This window comes from Bacillus rossius, chromosome 3, assembly GCF_032445375.1.
Source record: "Bacillus rossius redtenbacheri isolate Brsri chromosome 3, Brsri_v3, whole genome shotgun sequence".
NCBI classification, from domain to species: Eukaryota; Metazoa; Arthropoda; class Insecta; order Phasmatodea; family Bacillidae; genus Bacillus; species Bacillus rossius.
The window spans coordinates 1016360-1023901 of NC_086332.1; the positions used below are offsets into that span (position 1 = coordinate 1016360).

The 7542-nt window shown below is 39.0% G+C and overlaps 1 long non-coding RNA gene across 1 annotated transcript; it reads left to right on the forward strand.

Annotated features, from left to right (window-relative positions):
• The first annotated feature begins 2490 nt into the window (after positions 1-2490).
• On the forward strand, positions 2491-6758 carry LOC134530053 (uncharacterized). Its single transcript, XR_010074766.1, has 2 exons — positions 2491-2708; positions 5193-6758. It is a non-coding gene; the product is annotated as an uncharacterized LOC134530053 (long non-coding RNA).
• The last annotated feature ends 784 nt before the right edge of the window (positions 6759-7542 follow it).

The window sequence follows — 7542 nt, forward strand, 5'->3', positions numbered from 1 at the left end:
GATCGCAGTCCGAGGCGGAGTCTTCAACCTGGTATCGCTGACAGTAATTCTAGTGACAAGTCATTTATCCCAAAACTTGTTTAACTTCTTTCCCAACACAAACATACCCGGGCCGATATTTGGGTATCGAGCTTAACTCAGCCCCAATGCAACTGCACCATGGACTACTGATTTCATGGAAGCGGACAACTTCAGAAAACAAACGATCAAAGACTACTGTTAGGATGTTAGGATTCAGATTATGTTATGTCAATCAATCACTCACTCACATTATACCTATTGCATTGGTTGCAAATGTCAGAGTGCCATGTCGAACAAACATAAACGTGTCTTGAAAATTATATTGTCTGATTTTAAGTCTATTTTGAATCATATTCACATAGGAAACATTATATTTCGCTGAATGGTGAAGTGCAACAGTGTAGCTACCGCAGCTCATTCCAGCCAGCAGACCTACTGCACCACGCTGGAGCCAACTACCCTTGACACACAGATTGTTTACACATTCCAGAGCTAACCTGGTGACACCCATCCCGGACATCACGTCTTAGCCAGCAACTACTAGGCCACCCCGGGGTTTCATAGCGAACTACTTGAAGTATCACAACACCCTCTTATATGATTGCAAAAAAAGTTAGGAAATTAAAAAAATGGAATTTTTAAATATTATCTACTAAAAAAGTAGTATACCTTCCTTCATAATTCACTAGTAATATTCAACATTTACCAACTTTGTGGCTCTAACGATTTTTGGTTCAACAAAAACCTTTAGATTGTGTTCTAATATTTATGTAATCAGCTAAAGAACTAAACCAACATCAAAAACTTATAATACAATAAAATTTTACACGCGAAAACTTAATATATTTGGAGGTTAAAATTTCATCCGTCCGTCCGTCTTATATTCCGGTTATAAAATACCTATGAAAAGTTATAGCGCTTCCTTTTTCATATCTTGAATCACAATCGAATACACAACAATAAAGCACCATGACCATTCTTTAAATCCAACATGACAAACATCTTTGAATAGCTTACAAGCAAACACAACAAAACATTCAAGAACGAAGATTTGGCGGCACAGTCAACACTGGGAAGCCTACAACCAAATATTCTACAACACACGTAAACATAAAACCTTCCCAAACAGTTCCGAAGTTTACCGAAGTGGGCAACTCACACGTAAAACTTAAATTATTTTTTTAATGTAAAAGTGTGAATAAAACTTGTTTTCAGTGCTAAAATGATATCCTCATTGTTGGAATTTGCAGAAGAAAATGTATACATTTTCAGTAAAAATGGAGTAGAATAAATAATTTCGAGATATTTGGATATGCATTGAGCATTTAATTATTTTCAAAATATAAAAATAATATAAATTTAGGATATTCTTATTAAGTTCGTGAAACTAAAATACATGATACAGCACATCAGATTGGCGACACCTGTTGGGGCTCCTTCCAGTCACTTAGGCCATTACTGCCCATTGCTGTGGTGTCGACCTCTAGTGCAGTGTAGTGCCAGTGCACCGAACGACCCACGCCACAACGATGTATCGATAAACGCGAGGGGGCTATCGATGCAGGACGGGGTAATGCTCCGCCGATTTTATGGGTATAAATATAAATTCTGTAACAAATTACGGTAACCATTTTAAAACAGTGGAAGGCTTGTTTTGTCGGGTAAAATTTTTCACTCTGCAATTATGCCAAACTAGTTAACCTGTACGGCCATTCGGTTTTAATGCGCGGTATTCGCGCGGGAATGGTCGTGGCAGCTGCGAGTGGCCCGCGGCCTCGGCAGTAGGACCTAGCCCTCCGACCGGGGAGCCTTCGCCATCGTTACCATGTTACCCATCCACTCACCAGTAGTTTCGACAGACTTACACCCCCAGTCGCTTAGTCTAATCGTCAGTCAATATTACCCTCGAGACAGCCCACACGGCAACACAGTATGTCGTCCAAAGTTGAAGATATATTGCATCTATATGTGTATTTACAAGAACAGTTAAACACTCATTAGTAAAGGGAGTACTTAATAAGGAATACGGTACTTACACTTTCCTCGGTTTAGGGCAGTGTTGTGTTTTCCAAGTTTTCTGAAATTATAATTATTTGTTGTGGCTGAAAAAGTTTGTGCAATGTTTGGTTGTAACAATTATATGGTTGATAACTCATTGAGGTAGTTTTATATTTCAAATTCCTTAGGTGTTGGTGCCAAAGTTGTCTGTGAGTGGCGGCATTGACACACACACATAAATGTTAATGCCACAAAATAATGTTCTGGAATAAATTTTATAACCTTTAATAATCACAACCTTAAAAATATGCTATAGTTTGGAGTATATAATACATACAGTATTTTGCATACACTTAAATACATGCATTTAACATTTCGGTAAAATGTGTGACTTGAGATTAGGAATTACTAGGTATTAAATCCTATCTGGTTCAATTTATATTTTACATTTTATCATAACAGTTGAAGGAAATCATATTATTACTTGTTATTGTTTAATAGTTATAGTAGTAACTTTAAATACACAGCCCGGTCTGTTGATTTGGTTATTTCACACTAGGTAGGCTGCCGTCACCCGGCCTCTGCAGAAGGCCCGGGAAGTACCTGACGGGCGCTACGGGCGTCGCGGTGCTGCTGTTGTCCGGAGAGCGCCAGGCTAGTGGGTACTCTGACCCTGCGTGCCCCGCCAGGTACACGGCTGGGAATCTACCCTGAAATTCCTTACTTGGCTGTGAGGTCGCTCGGCCGTGTGGAGGACGGAATGGTGCGGAATAATCGTAGACGACACAGTTTATATTAAATTGGCTTTTAATCCACAGACTTCTCCGGTGGTACGCATGGGTACGCTGTACTCCCTACATATACACTACGCGGTGGCAGAACCGCTACACAAGAAATGATAATGCACTAGCCGGCGTCTGAGCCGTTGTACAATTACACTAACACACGCTGAATACAAAACAAAACACCACACTAACATAACACTGTGAATTTGCCGCGGCAGTCTCGCGGGGACGTGATTACTAGTTCGCTGGAGACGGCCAGCGCCGAAAGTCTTAGGAGGGCTCAAAGAGCGTGATCCTAAATTCTAGTCTACACTTACGTGAAGTTGCAGCCGGCAGGCATATGCACGGCGGTTTATCGAAAACGTGTTGGCTGGAGTCGGCCAGTCCCGTACGTGGCGTGGTCCGCGACGCGGTGCGGAACCACTAACGAAGGCGGTCAGGATAAGCCCGGGTCCGCGAAATACACGCCGAGCCTACGTGAGCAGCAATGAATTAAAAAGGTTTGGTTATTAAATCAAGTACAGAGTGAACGATCGGTGGAACAAAAGTGAAGGCTGCTCACGGACACACGTCTTGACCCGGCGCGGAGTTGTTGGAGACTGCCGAACATGGCCGCATCGTAAGGGAGGGAAACTTTCACCTCCTTTGTGAGTCGGCGCCAAAAACTTATATAAACTTATTTGCTCTATTATAAGCTAAAAACACATTCCAGGTGCTCAATTAAAAGGTAGCACCTAGTAATCGGGTGCTTAAGGCTTAACAACTGTTTTATAGTATTTAATAATTTGAATTGTGGCATCAAGTTGGCGACTGTAAATTTATTAATATATTGTCTCACTGAGAACTGTTTTAGTTGGATTTATCCTAATCTGACTCGCTCATTGACACGGGCACTTTAATTAAGGCCATTGGCCGGTGACTGGTAATGAGGTTCGTTATCTACTCCGTGTATGCGGTGCTCACACGGAGTAGCTACGACGCACTTGTTTAATGACTCATTCTCGCTGGGCTAGGGGTGCGCTCCGAAAACGGGATCTGGTACTAGCGGTGCGGAGCACAGGCTTAGAGGCCATAGTCGGGACGACGTCATTACAAACAGCCATAGACAAAAAAAACAGGCTTCAGGACTGTTTTTTGACTTGAAAAAGGCCTTTGACACTGTGGATCATGAATTGCTTATAAAGAAATTCCAACTTGCCGGTTTAACCAATAAAGCACTTATGTGGCTTCAAACTTATCTGGAAAACAGAGAACAATATGTTGACTGCAATAATCATATTAGTAAGGCCAAACCAATTATAATTGGGGTACCTCAGGGATCAGTACTAGGACCAATTATGTTTATGATGTTTATCAATGATATCGGGGAACTTCCAGCGAAGGGGAAAATGTCCATATTTGCAGATGATACAAGTATCTTTTATTTTGCAGAACCTGATGTAGATATGAAACAAATTATACAATATGATCTGAATATTTTGCAAATATGGTTTCAGGAAAACAAGTTATCAGTGAATACTAACAAAACAAACTACTATATGATTTTTAATGAAGTAAGTAACAAAGACATAAAAAATAACATAAATATAACTTATAATGACTGCATACTTGAACAAGTATCATCAACATATCTTGGACTGGTCATTGATTCCAAACTCACATGGGAGAAACATATTAGTAAAATTAAGGGCAAAATAACACCAATTATTGGAATAATGCACAGGTTAATAGGCACAATATCTCCAAAGTTACTGAAAGCTATTTATAGCTCCCTCACAGAATCACATCTTAGATACATTAGTAATCTGGGGGTGGTGCAACAAAACACATCTGCATGAGTTGGAAGTATTGCAAAATAGAGCTATTAGGATTTTGTATGGGTATGACTGCCTTACTCCAACAATCAAACTTTATAGCGAAACTGACATACTGCAGCTAAAATACCCCTGAAAATACTCATCTATTATTATCCTATATAAACATTTTAATGATCTTACATCATTAAATACACTGTTCACACTGAATTCGCTGGTACATAACTATCAAACAAGAGGAGAGAGTAACACATAGTGCAATGTAATACATCATATTTTGGTACTAATATTGCCAGAAACAAACTAGTTAAGATTTATAATGAAGTATCTAAAAGCTTCAATAAAAAACCATCATATGCCTCAGTTAAAAATAAAATAAGAGATCATCTACTTGCATGTAAACATTAACGGCAATAGTGACTAACGATTAAGAGAAAAAACAAAAACTTAAGAATTAATTAGTTTAACAATAATAAAAAAATATAAAAAAAAGGCAGAGAAAAGGTTCTATTTATAATTAATATTTTTGATTATGATATGTGTTATTTCTATTGTAACTTCTTATGACTTGCAGCCAACCGCTGGTGCTCCCTCTGAATCGCACAGGCCGTTACGTCCCAACAACACCTACTCGTAAGTGCAACGAACACGCCCGAGCGTAATGTCCGCAGTGTGAGTGAAAGTGCGCCGCGAATAACACCAAGTCGACTACAGCGTATAAATAATCATCTTTTTAAAACAACCAAATTAATAACAATTAGAAGATACTGAAATAATATGAAAATTATGTGCAATTGTTAAATAATCATGTAATGTCAAATAAATCATTTAAGTCCAAAACTGGTCGGAGCTGTTTTCCCGCGCTACACGCGTCTTGGCGCAAGGTCGCGCGGCGCTCTAGTGCCAGTTGCCGTCGGGAGCTCAAAGGGGTCGGTCGCTCTGCGAACGCAGAGCCTACAGTTTAGCGCCACGTCCAGTTCATCGCAATAGTTGTAAGTTTACCAAAATCTTTTCATTTAGCTCTGCGCCGACCCCATTTAGCCATACGTTCTTATGTGCGGCTCTTCGCATAATTCATTTTCATCCCAAAAGGGATATTTCGACATTCTACGTAATTTTTCACGTCCTAAGCATTCGGACAGCGGACTTGAGTCATACGCAGTTTCCAGGCCTCGACCTCAGTGAATCGTTATTTGTTAAGGGCTTCTAGCAAGCCTCGAGTGCCATATAAAAACTCTTTAATATACGTGTCTTCAATTTAGCTGATTTCAACTGTGTAATATATGTACTTGCAATCTAACCAAGTAATAACTTTGTTAACCTGTAAGAAGTGACTGTGACTCACGTATGTTTTTCATCTAGCCGGGCTTACGCACGATTAGAAACATTCGCATTGTAGTGGGTTAGATTGCAACCACCTTTATGAACGTTTGATTATATTTTGCTGTCATTGTATGTTTAACTTCATTTTCCACATAAACAGTTGCAATTTATCAGCTCTACAATAATTTGCCGCAGCCTTTGTGTTAGTAATGGTCATGGGATAAATCATTATACACGATTTTGCATCCTATCCTGTTTGTGCGCAACGTCGATGCGTTGAACCAATCGTGAAGCGACGGTCTGACAACAGACTCGGCCAGGCATTGGATAAGCACGTGTATCGGTCTAAATAAAGTGCAGTATCTTTTCAGTCGGTTTTCCTTTTATTTTCAAGGCGTCCTGGGTGGCCTGAACAGCCCAGGTAGTTTAAAACTGCGACGCACTCCTGCCTACAGCCACGAGGTCAAACCCCCGTTTTTTACCCCTGAGATCATTTTCAACTTAAAATTCACTCAAATCTTAATCAGGCAGCGGGAGTGGCGTCAGACTATTACCTCTAAATATTACTGAACATGTTTGTAATAATCATAGATATTACTGTTATTAGTATTTGACGTGTGGTAAAACGTAATAATGTATGTGTATAGGCTATTTTGATATTGATAACCATACGGATACATGTGTTGTTGTTGTTGTTGTTGTTGTTGTTGTTGTTGTTGTTGTATATACGTTGTACATTGTATGTATAGTCCCCCAGCATGAGCTTTCAGCTCTTTGGGACAAGTTGCAATAAAGTTTAAAAAAAAAAAAAAAAAAATTCTTACCGGTGTACTTCATGACAGTGTACTCAAAAATAGCATTCTATGGAGTTTTATTTTTTTCCAGATAAGCACCATGGAGTTAAGAAGTTAGGGAGTAAGTGTGTGTACTCCGCTGTGTTAACAGTTGAAGTCAAAACAAAAAACGACCACGCCCCCTTGTGCGAGCAAAACATCACTGGTTGCAATGCATTTAAATGCAGAATACTGTATTTTGTTAATCCGATATTAGCTACCGACGACGTATATGTGCAAGTTTATCTTGTTAAGTGTATGAAATGAAATATAATGTTGTCTTACAAGACTGTAACATGTGATTTTTTAGTAGAAATAAGGCAATAAATCCTGATATATGTAATGACTAAATGGGTTATAAAATTAATTTATTGCTTACTTAACAGCATTCAGGTAGGGTGCATTGGTGTTATTTAGGCAAATTGTTGTGTCAATAACATTATACCCTTCTTGTTTACATGATTTGTGCTTTAAGAAGGTTTTTTTTTCGTCATTTCATTTATTGGACTATTACAATGTTAAAGTTATTTATTAATTTTTGTTCTGGGCATGGTTTTTCCCCCCTTACAATTTTGTAAAAATTTCATGAAATAAGGTGAAATAACTTAAGTCATTAATTCCAACCAAATAAACTAACAGAGATGTAAGTGAACCTGAATGACAAATGAATCAAGGCAACAAAGCAATGTGGGGCTGATGTAAGTGCAGTCTTCACAAACTTCAAAGGCACAGGCATATTAAGCTACTTACATTCTGCAAATATGCGGG